Source organism: Hyperolius riggenbachi, chromosome 6 (assembly GCF_040937935.1).
Source record: "Hyperolius riggenbachi isolate aHypRig1 chromosome 6, aHypRig1.pri, whole genome shotgun sequence".
Taxonomy (NCBI): Eukaryota; Metazoa; Chordata; class Amphibia; order Anura; family Hyperoliidae; genus Hyperolius; species Hyperolius riggenbachi.
This window is the reverse complement of record NC_090651.1, coordinates 266,206,734-266,219,709: the sequence shown is the minus strand read 5'-3', so window position 1 is coordinate 266,219,709 and position 12,976 is coordinate 266,206,734.

Genomic DNA, 12,976 nt, shown 5'->3' with positions numbered 1-12,976 from the left:
AATGTATTGCTGTTTTTCATTACTATTGATACATTTGTATGCAAGAATGATGCCTTCAGTTTGGGGCTGCTATCAAAGGACCACTAGGTTGTGTTTTTCCCCAGTACAAAAAGTCCTAGTCCTCAATTGTACAGAGTCCTAATGCAGGTCATATAGACTGTATGCTTGTTTTCATAGTCTGCTAGATCAGCTGAATGGCAAGGCCCTTAATTACCACATGCAGCCATTTTTTTTTTGTTGCACCAAAATCTTTTATTGTGCCAATTTGGATGTCACACACTCAGTGAATACAGGAAAAGCTAGCGTAAATTCTCTGCTCAAGAAACATAAATGGGGAAGGAGGCAAGTCCTGAAACGGTGCTGGAAATTTGAATGGAAGGAGTGCTATCAAAAGTCATAATTTGAATTACCTATATAGCGGTGCTCAGTCAGTAAGACGGAGCCCAAATTAGGCTAAAAAGCAGCGTAATTTGGCCACCAGCAATTGTTTTTTTCTGGTGTCCCTGCTTGTAAACATAGTTTAAAGGTCAATTCTCTCCAGATCCAAGCATAGAAGGGCACTTTGAGGGGCACTTTATTTGGCCTGAGGAAGTGAGCAAGATCCCACAAAATGCATTGCCTGTGCTTGATACTGTTAAATAGTTCTACTTAAAGTGAGTTGTCATCTGTGAGGTAAGCCACCTCAATTGTTCCTATTTTTAGTGTTTTTAGAGTATTTTATACCCATTGGGCACCGTTTTTCCCTGCTTTCACCAGCAATAGGTGTAAGCCTAATTTTATTTTACCACAGTGTCAATGTGGCAGCCTGGAGATTGAATAGTAATTAATGCTGCCAGGACTTTTGCAGGAGCACGGTGAGTCATTTGTCAGCTTTACCCTGTGCCCAAATTTCTTGGTACCTTAATTATTTGTATATGAAGGAGGTGGAACTTTTTGACCTATGTGAGCTATAATTGATATTAAAGGGAATGAACGACATTAGAGACATCTGCAGCACGTATCACACAATAATTGTATGCTCTGATAAAAAACATTACAAGCCATGAGGCGGGGTGAAACTTTTGCCTCAGGCGGCACTTCTGGGGGGGCGGCATCCGCCCGTCCGTGGGTGTGGGGGGCCGCCCGAGCTGGAGGGGATAGCGGGCAGGAAGGGGGTATTGGGCCTAGCGGCGGGGAGGGGGGCAGGACCCCCCCTCCCTCGCCTGGGTCCCCCGTCCTCCGCTCCCCTCCAGCTTTAAAAAGTTCCATGCTGGCTGCAGCTATGTGTAAGAGGCAACGGGCGCAATCACTCACCTCTTCCTCGTTCCAGCGTGCGCTCCACTGACGTCACTTCCTGCGGCGTAGTAGGAAGTGACGTCAGTGGAGCGCAGGCTGGCCTGGAACGAGGAAGAGGTGAGTGATTGCGCCCGTTGCCTCTTACACATAGCTGCAGCCAGCACGGAACTTTTTAGCGGAGGACGGGGGACCCAGGCGAGGGTCCTGCCCCCCTCCCCGCCGCTAGGCCCAATACCCCCTTCCTGCCCGCTATCCCCTCCAGCTCGGGCGGCCCCCACACCCACGGCTTGGGGGGGGGGGGGCGATTTCTTTGAAAATTGCCTCAGGCGGCAAAAAGTCTAGGGACGGACCTGAATAATAGGCTAATTTCAGCTTTGTTAGTTTGAAGCTGCACAGCTTCTATTTTGTGATTAGAGATAAACTTGAAGGTTTCCTTTAAAATATACCTTTTATTTGAAATAAAACGAGAGAGTTAATAACATTGTAGATGACTGCATATAAACTACAAGCACTTGTTGTTTACAATAGCTTCATTTTCTTCTCAGTGGTGGAACACGTATCTTCCTTTTAGACACCCTGCACTGTAAGTACGCACTCTTTGTACCAGCAACTAAAAAACAAAAAACATAAAACATCAAATTATAAGTTGGAGTCACTGTGCAGTGAGACAGGAAGTTAATAGAATCAGGCCAAGCTGTTGTGGACAGCAGACATTATGACAAGTGAAATGGCAATATCCATGCAGGCTAAAGAAACAGGCATCAAGATGGAGATAGATGGAGCTTGATTTTTTTTAAAATAAAGTATATCTGCACTGTTGTAAATGACACGTTTATTCACTTCTAAATCTATTGTACAGACGTCAGTATTTCCTTGCACGTGATCTCCTGCTCCTGTCTCCTCACGATAATGATCTGCATGTGAATGCCTCCAGGACTTCTCAAGAGCTGCTCAAACACTATGGAACTCACTACCTCTCCCATAAGAATTGCCCCTTTTTCAACATCTTTAAAGTGAATGTTTACTGGATGAAAAAAGAAAAAGTCAGATACTCACCTAAGGAGAGGGAAGGCTCGGTCCTAATGAGCCTTCCCCCTCCTCTCCTGGTGCCCGGTCCGCGCAGGATCCCCGTGGCAGTATTCGACCAGTTCGGTCAAATACTGCCACTTCCGCATGCCTTCGGGAGCTTTCGGAAGCCTTCGGGAGCACTTGGGCTCCCGATGACGCGGCCGCTCCATACTACGCATGCGCGAGCGCCCTCTATGACGCACTCGCGCATACGTAGTATGGAGCGGCCCGTCTTCGGAAGCCCGAGTGCTCCCGAAGACCTCCGAAGTCCCTGCGGCGGCGGACGCGACTGGGGGAGCCAGCGCAGCACCGAGGGCACCGGGAGAGGAGAGGGAAGGCTCATTAGGACCGAGCCTTCCCTCTCCTTAGGTGAGTATCTGATTTTTTCTTTTTTAATCCGGTACCCATTGGCTTTAAGAAGACCCTTAAAATTCACCTTTCAACTCTGGTTTATCCCCCGGTGCTCTAACCCACAGCTGAACTCTGGTCCCTACCTCTCCCTCTAGATTGTAAGCCTTTGGCAGGGTCCTCCTCCTTGTGTCTACAACCTGTTCACGCACCTCCATTACCATACACCCATCCTATGGATCTGAGTGAACTCTTTGAGTGAACTTGACTTGCCTAATCTCCATGCTCCCATCCAGTGACTGACTAAGCATTACCTTGTACTCATACTGTGCTGCATGATCTGGCATGTATTCCTGTAGTGTCTTATTGCTGTATGCCACCCCTAAATATTGTCTGTAACCTTAACTGATGTCCAGCGTTGCCTTTTATGTTGGAGCTTTATAAATACAATACATAAATAAATAAATAAATGACACGTACCTTCTGCACTGCATTTTTACGTTTTCAATCAGGATTCACCAGAACGTCGTCTGCTTATCCCACTTAACCCTCGTTACCTGTTCTGTGCTGAAGTGTAAGAATTGTTCACTAGCTGGGGATTTTTCATTTTTTTTGTAGCTGCTAGTTTTTCGAATGGATCAATGGGTCATGTGACTTACTTTTCCAAAGGGAATTTCTCTGAATTGGACAAGATGAAATTCATGTGAGTAATGGCATAGTCTTCTGTTCACCTCAAATAACAATGCAATATCTGGAAGGGTGAACTAGAGCTTTAACAAAATGTCAAATTTACAATGAACTTGACCCATTGTTGTCAGTTTGATGTATACCTTTTTTTATTCAGGAATATCTCATAATTTATTTCATAGAAATCTTGCACAGTTATCTTGCACTTTTTAATACGAGTAACCAAACTCCATCTTTCCCCCAAAAATATGGAGAACGTGTAGTTTAGCCTATTTAAAGCGAACCTGAACTCAGAACTTCCTCTATGCTCTAAAAATAATAAGCAACAGCAAAACAACCTTTAAAGAAAAACCTTTCTTTGTTACAGCTGATAAAAATCTTAAAATAAATCTGCAGTGTTTCTACTTCCTGCTTTCTTGGAAGCAGACATATTGTTAACATTCTGTGCTTTCAAATGAGCTTATTTGCCTTATCTACCGTCAAATGGCACATGGGAGAGAAAAAATTACATCTTGTGATTAGACACAGATGAGGGGGAATTAGACAGCCTGAACTCTCTAAATACATACAGGGTGCATTTCTATATGTTTTCCTTCTATCCTGTGCAAGAGTCCAGGTCCAAGTTAAGATATGTATAGCATAGTGCACAGATGTTTAATTTAGTTGTTGGAGTGCACCTCATACAACCAGAAGGCTCCTGTGTGTCCTTTCAATAGCGTTGTCACTTCACCGTAAAGCAAAAATAATTTTGTTGTTAGAAGCATGTGCAGACAAGTTATTGGTTAACAGTGCTTAAACCTCTTGTGGGTCACACTTCTGCATCTATATCTGTTTTACTAAATTGCAAAATGAAATAATGGAGCAGAAAGCGTGTCTTCCTTGTGCACATGCTAGCTCTTGGGAGAGGTCTTTGATTACACACACATTTTATATAATAATGTAATCATTTTTATGCATTTGCTGTCCTTCTGGTTAATGTTTCCATTTTGATATATAGATATATAAAAGGCATAGCTAACACCCTAACAAGAAAAGCTGCCGGACTTACTCCATTTACATAATGGGCATTAATGAATACTTTTACACCGAGTGTAAGACATTTATTTGAAAGATTTTTTACTTTGCTGCAGGTAGTGCTTTATCACTGCTAGCAGACTGAAAAAAAAAAAGCTGGGGACATCTGTCACTCGGTTGTTCCATGGAGAGACCCTAATCGTGAACCCCTCTCATAGGCTGATGCCTATGAGAGAGGATCATTCTGATTGGCTGTTGGGGGAGGTATTAATTTAAAAAAAAATGTATTTTTATTAAACAAACAACAACAAAACAAATCAATTAATAAAAAACTAACAAACATGGCAGTAGCGATCAGAGCCCACCAACAGAAAACTCTGTTGGTGGGCAGAAAAAGGGGGGAGGGGGGGGGGGGTAAAGGAATCCATTTGTGTGCTGACTTGTACGGCTCTGCAGAGAGCACTAAAAAATAGCTTTGTCACTTGGGGGGAGGGGGGGGGGCTTAGGGGAAGCCTGTGGTCCTTAAGTGGTTAAGCTAGCCATACATCTAGTGATGATGGGTCGATTCGACCAAGAGACAAATCTCTCTCTAATTAAATCTGATAAGAGAGATATCTGTCAGCTGCCCATTCACCGCAGGTCATTTCCTGATCAATTTCATGCTAAAATTGATCCACAATCGTCCTTGTGCCGCCACATCCGACCTCCTCGCCGCCCCAATACTTTCCCAATTCCCACTAATGTTAAGTGCCTCCCAGTGCATATTATACATTACTTGTCCGCAACCTCTGTTTGTCCCCTCAGGCTCTGGACGCACTCTGTTTTGCGTACATGCATGCCACGTGGTTGCCTAGTAACGTGGCTGCATGTATGACATCTGATGTCATACGCACGCCCCTTACTAGGCAACCACGTGGGGCGCAGGTGTATGGAGAGTGGTGTGTGCCCGGAGCCTGTGGAGACAAGAAGAGGCGGCGGAAAAGGTAATGTATAACATACACTGGGCACCGGAGGGTCATTTAATGTTAGGGGGAAAACTGGGGGCTTCGTCGCATTTGTAGATTGTCCCAAAACTGCACGCCGCTAGCGCCAAGCACCCGAGCAAGTCAGCCCAACATCTTGCAGCATGCGGGATCGACAATGCAACCAATTTTGGGACTGAAATTGGTCGCATTGTCGGTCAGGCATGCACTTGGCCGCACCGATTTTTATCCACTTCGATTATAATAATTGAATCGGATGGTCGATCGGCCGCCAAGTCGCCTGATGTATGGCCACCTTTACACTGAGCATTAAAAGGCGATTCATTGTTTTGCAAATGAAGAAGGCTTATTAGCCAAAAGCTTACTCTTAGCTACAGCCTGAGCAGAGTTTTAGACATTTCACATGATGCTGAATTACACCTCCCTCCAAGTTGCTACAGCTCAGAGGGGTATTAGTATTTAACACCGCCGGGTTGTTAAGCGGCAGCAGGGGGAGCCGTCATTCGTCTCTCCCTGTGCCAAACTGCCCAGTGACGGAATGACATGCCCCCCAAATACAAATATTAAGGGCTTTCTACATATTTTGCAATGGAAACAAGCTGACAAGTCAAGTGGTAACTTAGTGTTAGGGGGATATTGGAATGATGTGATGTCAGAAGTTGAAGACAGATTGCCTCCTCATAGGCAAACACCTGGGGTATCCCCACAGCATAATCCTCTAATAGAAATAATGGCACTTACAGACTCCTGATGATTTTTACACCCTTATAATTGTGAGTACTCCTTTTACTTTCCAGTCCACAAATCATTGTCCTGCAAAGACTTCATTTTCCTGTCCCACCTACCCTAAACAGGATCAATACTATGGAAATAAATAATTTAGTAATATCAGACCATAATACTATCAGCTTAGATCTTCATTGCCGCGTCACCTCCTGGAATACCGCCCACTGAAGTACAGTGGGCGGCATTGCAGGAAGCGACACGGTAAGCAGTGGAACGCAAGGACGTAAGTGAGTAATTGCTTCCCCGCTTGCTACTGGCTCTAAATTTAGGGATCATAGCTGGAGGGGGAGAGCAGACGGGCGAGCCCCAGGTGGGGGAAGGGGGTCTGACCCCACTCCCCATCACTGTGTCTGCTGCTCCCCTTCCTGGCTGCTACCCCTTCCAGCTCAGTGCCCCCATCCACCCACAGCCACTTCTGCCACCTGAGGAACCCACCTCACCCCACCTCATGGGTGGCCTGGGGCTGTGTATGATCATACGTGAAGGGAAAGAAACCTGAAAGTGATTATAATAATAAACAACAATAATAATAAAGAGTGTGCAGCACTTGCATTAACAGACTGCAAAAATCTCCCCTCAAACCAAACCAGGGAAGCAGGGGTGTAACTAGAAATCACTGCCTTCCCCCACCCCTCCGCTGCTAAACCTTGGATGGGGTCCCCTTTCCAACTCCAGCACCCCCTCCCCCCGCACATCCATCCAGCCATCTCCCTGTCTCTGAACCCTCTGTCGCCTGTCCCAGCTCTGTTTCATTCAATCAGGGAAATACCCCTGCCTCACAACTTCTCCTCCCCTCACCCTGTCTTTTTAAATGTGAAAAAAAGAGAGATAATCCCTTATTCACACACATCTACTCCCCCCTCCTCCCCCATCCCCAACGTCAATCAGTGACATGGAAGGCACAGTGACAGGCTACATAAACAAACAAAAAAACTCACATTCTTAAGCTACATACTCATGGGGGACAATTGTCCCCCGTAGCATGCGCGCACGCGAACAGGAAGCGACAGCTTCCTGCCGGCGACAGCTGTCCACATGTCTCGCCAGAAAGGCAGAGACGCGGTGGAAGCTGTTTGTGAATGGAGCATCCCCCGGCCGGATGCTCCATTCACTCGCGTAGGTCTCCTGTCGCTAGCCCGCGTACTCACGCAGGACTAGCGACAGGCCCGGCGAAGTCGCGGCGACAGCTGTAGCCGGCGATTGAACATGTCAATCGCCTGGTGACAACTCCGACGGGCGATGGTTCTGGGCGCGCGCGCTATACACACGGGCGACCTGTAGCCGCAACACGCGTGTGCCACGTGGCTGCGGCGACGGCCGTACCCTGTGTGTATGGGTCTTTACACACAGGAGTCCATCCTCAAGACTGCAGGCAGCCCTCTCTCCCTCTGTCTCTCTCGTGTCTCAGGCTCAGCAGCTCAGGCAGGCTGTCACAGCATCAGTGCCTGCATCTTCTGTCTTCTCCTGGAACCCACTCCATGTGTGAGGATGCGGGGCAATGAACGTGACTGCCAAGTCTGCTGGGATTGGAATTTGGAGGCAGAGCCAGTGGCGTATCTAGGCAAAATTGCGCCCATGGCAAACACTGAAATTGCAACCCCCCCCCATCAGAATAGCAGCATTCTTCTTCACAGCTCAAATACAATCAGGGCACTTCTCCTCCCATAGAGCCTTCACTCGGCGCGTGATTGCATTAGAGCACCCTAACACCCCATCCACTCCCCCAACACACACACAAAATCACGGCACACCTGCCACAGACAGAGCACCAGATGCAGATATGGACCATAAAGGGGTCCAGGCAGACCAATAAATTTGGGCCCCCTCCCTTCCTATTAATTGAAAAAGTGCTCATGTTAAAAATTCTTATGCTGGGTACACACGTTGTGATTTCCAGCTCAATCCACGGGATCAATCGATTATTTCTGACATCAATCGGGTTGCGATCGATACAGCCGTCGGTTTTGCAGACTGAACATGCAAAATTGACGGCTGTATCGAACGAAACCCGATCGAAACATGTCGGAAATAATTGATCCTGCGGATCGAGCGTGAAATTGCAACGTGTGTACCTTGCATTAGTCCAACGAGGAGAGGGAGAATAGATAGATAGATAGACATAGCAGAAGTTGATAATGAGGGCAGCCCACCATTGAGCTCTCCCTCCCTCCAAGTCACACAGCATGTTGGGGTGAGTAGTAGTTTTCTGGAGCAATATATATATATATATATATATATATATATATATATATATATATATATTCATATCAGAAATCGTGTTCTGATGTTCAAGGCTGTGTCCCTCCACATCAAATGTCATGTATGAGCTGTCGGGCTGTCTCTAGTCTCCATGCAAGTGCTTTGAGAAAGAAGTGGAGTCTAAGCAGACAACTCTTCAGAGCCAGTGCTGGGCCGAAATTACGCATTAGCGTAATTACGCATCGTAATTCACTACAAATGCACCGTAAGCGTTACGTGTAAGGTTACGGTATTACGCGTAATTAATTACGCGTAGACCGTAAGTTACGTTATTACGCGTAACAAATTACGCGTAAGACAGTAAACTCCCATTGAAATTACACAGTCTGCCGTAATCGCGTAATATTACGCTCCCGTATAATATAAAAAAGCCGCCGACTTTAAGGGTTAATAGCAAAGCCCCCTTAATTGCTAAGAGCCTCAAATTTGGAGAATATATTAAGGAGATCAGAAGGAATAAGAGGAAAAAAATTTTTTTCAAAAAGACCTTATAGTTTTTGAAAAAATCGATGTTAAAGTTTCAAAGGAAAAATATATACATTTAAAAACCCGCCGACTTTAACGGTTAATAGCAAAGCCTGCTTAAAATGTAGGAACACCAAATTCACAGGGTATATTAAGGGGATCAGTGGGAATAAGAGGAAAAAAACATTTTTCAAAAAGACCTTATAGTTTTTGAGAAAATCGATTTTTAAGTTTTAAGGACAAAAATGTCTTTTAAATGCGGAAAATGTCAGTTTTTTTTGCACAGGTAACAATAGTGTTTTATTTTCATAGATTCCCCCAAGTGGGAAGAGTTTTACTTACTTCATTCTGAGTGTGGGAAATATTTAAAAAAAACGACGTGGGGTCCCCCCTCCCAAACCTTTTTAACCCCTTGTCCCCCATGCAGACTGGGATAGCCAGAATGCGGAGCACCGGCCGCGTGGGGCTCCGCACGCTGACTATACCAGCCCGCATGGTCCATGGATTGGGGGGTCTCGGAAGGGGAGGGGCAGCCAAGCTTTCCCCTCCCCCTCAAAGCCCTTGTCCAATCCAAGGACAAGGGGCTCTTCTCCACCTCCGATGGGCGGTGGAGGTGGAGGCCGCGATTTCGTGGGGGGGGGGGGTGGGGGGTTCATGATGGCATCTGGGAGTCCCCTTTAAAAAGGGGTCCCCCAGATGCCCACCCCCCCCCTCCCAGGAGAAATGAGTATAGAGGTACTTGTACCCCTTACCCATTTCCTTTAAGAGTTAAAAGTAAATAAACACACAAACACATAGAAAAAGTATTTTAATTGAACAAAAAACATAACCACGAAAAAAGTCCTTTAATATTCTTAATTAACCATTAATACTTACCTGTCCCTTTAAAAGCCAGTTCCCACGCAATATCCTCGGAAATATACTAATCAGTTACAATGTAACAAAGTTGTTACAATGTAACAACTTTGTTACTTTGTAACACCACCGCACCCGACGTCACTCACCGCTCACCCGCCGGCCGCCGCATACACTCTAAGTCCCCGCCGGCTCCCGCCGTCCACTCCGCCCACACCTGTCACCCATATACATGCTGGCACCCATGGGTGCCAGCATGTATATAGGTGACATGTGGGAGAGGCGGGGAGGGCAGCGGAGCCGGCGGGGACTTAGCGTCCTGAACCCGACAGAGCATCTAAAGCATCTTTGTATTTGGGCTCCAAGGAGCCCCATTGGTCCTTAGCAAACCAATGGGGTTCCTTCTGATTTGAAGGAACCCCATTGGTCTGCTAAGGACCAATGGGGCTCCTTGGAGCCCAAATACAAAGATGCTTTAGAGAGCTCTGAGCTATATAGCTCAGAGCTCTGTGTTCCGTGCAGGACGCTAAGTCCCCGCCGGCTCCGCTGCCCTCCCCGCCTCTCCCACATGTCACCTATATACATGCTGGCACCCATGGGTGCCAGCATGTATATGGGTGACAGGTGTGGGCGGAGTGGACGGCGGGAGCCGGCGGGGACTTAGAGTGTATGCGGCGGCCGGCGGGTGAGCGGCGAGTGACGTCGGGTGCGGTGGTGTTACAAAGTAACAAAGTTGTTACATTGTAACAACTTTGTTACATTGTAACTGATTAGTATATTTCCGAGGATATTGCGTGGGAACTGGCTTTTAAAGGGACAGGTAAGTATTAATGGTTAATTAAGAATATTAAAGGACTTTTTTCGTGGTTATGTTTTTTGTTCAATTAAAATACTTTTTCTATGTGTTTGTGTGTTTATTTACTTTTAACTCTTAAAGGAAAAGGGTAAGGGGTACAAGTACCTCTATACTCATTTCTCCTGGGAGGGGGGGTGGGCATCTGGGGGACCCCTTTTTAAAGGGGACTCCCAGATGCCACCATGAACCCCCCCCCCAGGAAATCGCGGCCTCCACCTCCACCGCCCATCGGAGGTGGAGAAGAGCCCCTTGTCCTTGCATTGGACAAGGGCTCGGAGGGGGAGGGGAAAGCTTGGCTGCCCCTCCCCTTCCGAGACCCCCCAATCCATGGACCATGCGGGCTGGTATAGTCAGGGTGCGGAGCCCCACGCGGCCGGTGCTCCGCATTCTGGCTATCCCAGCCTGCATGGGGGACAAGGGGTTAAAGAGGTCTGGGAGGGGGGACCCCACGTCGTTTTTTTTAAATATTTCCCACACTCAGAACGAAGTAAGTAAAACTCTTCCCACTTGGGGGAATCTATGAAAATAAAACACTATTGTTACCTGTGCAAAAAAAACTGTCATTTTCCGCATTTAAAAGACATTTTTGCCCTTGAAACTTAAAAATCGATTTTCTCAAAAACTATAAGGTCTTTTTGAAAAATGTTTTTTCCTCTTATTCCCACTGATCCCCTTAATATACCCTGTGAATTTGGTGTTCCTACATTTTAAGCAGGCTTTGCTATTAACCGTTAAAGTCGGCGGGTTTTTAAATGTATATATTTTTCCTTTGAAACTTTAACATTGATTTTCTCAAAAACTATAAGGTCTTTTTGAAAAAAAAAATTTCCTCTTATTCCTTCTGATCTCCTTAATATATTCTCCAAATTTGAGGCTCTTAGCAATTAAGGGGGCTTTGCTATTAACACTTAAAGTCGGCGGCTACCTAACATTGATCCATGCGTCAACTTTTCCGCTTGGCAGCATGACCTTACACATTAATTGCTAGTAGGATTTTACACGTAAGCCTATAACGTAACAACCTGAATTACGGTATTCTTACGCGTAATTGCATAAGGGCTATGCGTAATTACAGACATGTACCGAAATTGAATGTCTACGCCGTAAGCGTAATTCCGTAATGCATAATAGCGTAAAATTACGCTTAATGATCCGTAAGCGTAGCTTTTTCCATTACGCCCAGCACTGTTCAGAGCAACTTTAGCGTGGATCTCCACATTCCACACAGGAACACCGAACACAGAATAAACAACAGTCCTGACATTTACTGACCCGGCATCTGCAGAACAAAAGCCAAGCTCTGCATAATCAATCCTCCCCAGCCTGATTTTCCTTCTGAATATCCGCGCCTAGCAGAGGGCGGGGCAGGGATAGAGGACATCACCAGCACAACACGAGAGGATTGAATGCTGGGTGATTCTCACTTATATGCAGCCGTAGACTACAACAGATTGTGCAGGCGATCGGCTGGGTGAAATTTGTCACACTGAGAGCAGGCATGGTCCCCATCAGAGCTTTGTCGCCCATGGCTCAAGCCATAGCTGCACCCTTGTAAATACGCGTCTGGGCAGAGCAGCACTCTGCTTCCTGTGTGTCACTGTGTGTCTCCTGGAACCCACTCCATGTGTAAGGGGGGGCGGGGCAGTAAACGTAACTGCCAAGTCTGCTGGGATTGGAATTTGGAGGCAGAGCAGCACTCTGCTTCCTGTATGTCACTGTGTGTCTTGTGCGCCCGCATCAAGCCAAAGGCAAGTGATTGAAACTTAAATTTATAGGTTGCCTGCGTGTTTATCCATGTACACAGGTGGGCGCCCCTGAGTCTCCCAGGCCCCTGCTGCGCTTGCAGGGGCTGCAGGGGCGATAGGTTCGCCACTGCAGGGAAGCATGAATGATAACCCAAAAAGATGTGGTCAAATGGGACAAAATAGGGAGCTAATGTCTAGACCTAATCATGATTTGCATATGCATAAGTTTGGTAGCAAGCGTGGAAAGCTACTGGCAAGACTAGTGGGTAAAGAGAAAGCGGCCTCCCATATTTATAGGCTGATGAGGGCAGATGGAACAATAGTACATCACCCAAAAGGTATTAAAGCGGACCTGAACTCTGAACTTCCTCTCTGCTCTAAAATATACACAACAGCATAAGAACCTTTAAAAAACACAATTCTTTGTTACAGCTGAAAGAAATTCTGAAATAAATCTGCAGTCTGTCTACTTCTTGCTTTCATAGAAGCAGGCATATTGTTAACATTCTGTGTTTACCAAATAACTCTCTGCTGTGGCAGGCTGCTGAAACAGCTGAGGGATTGAATTACAACTTGTGCTTAGTCACAGATGAGGGGGAATTAGATAAAGTTCTCTAAATAAACACAGTGTGCAT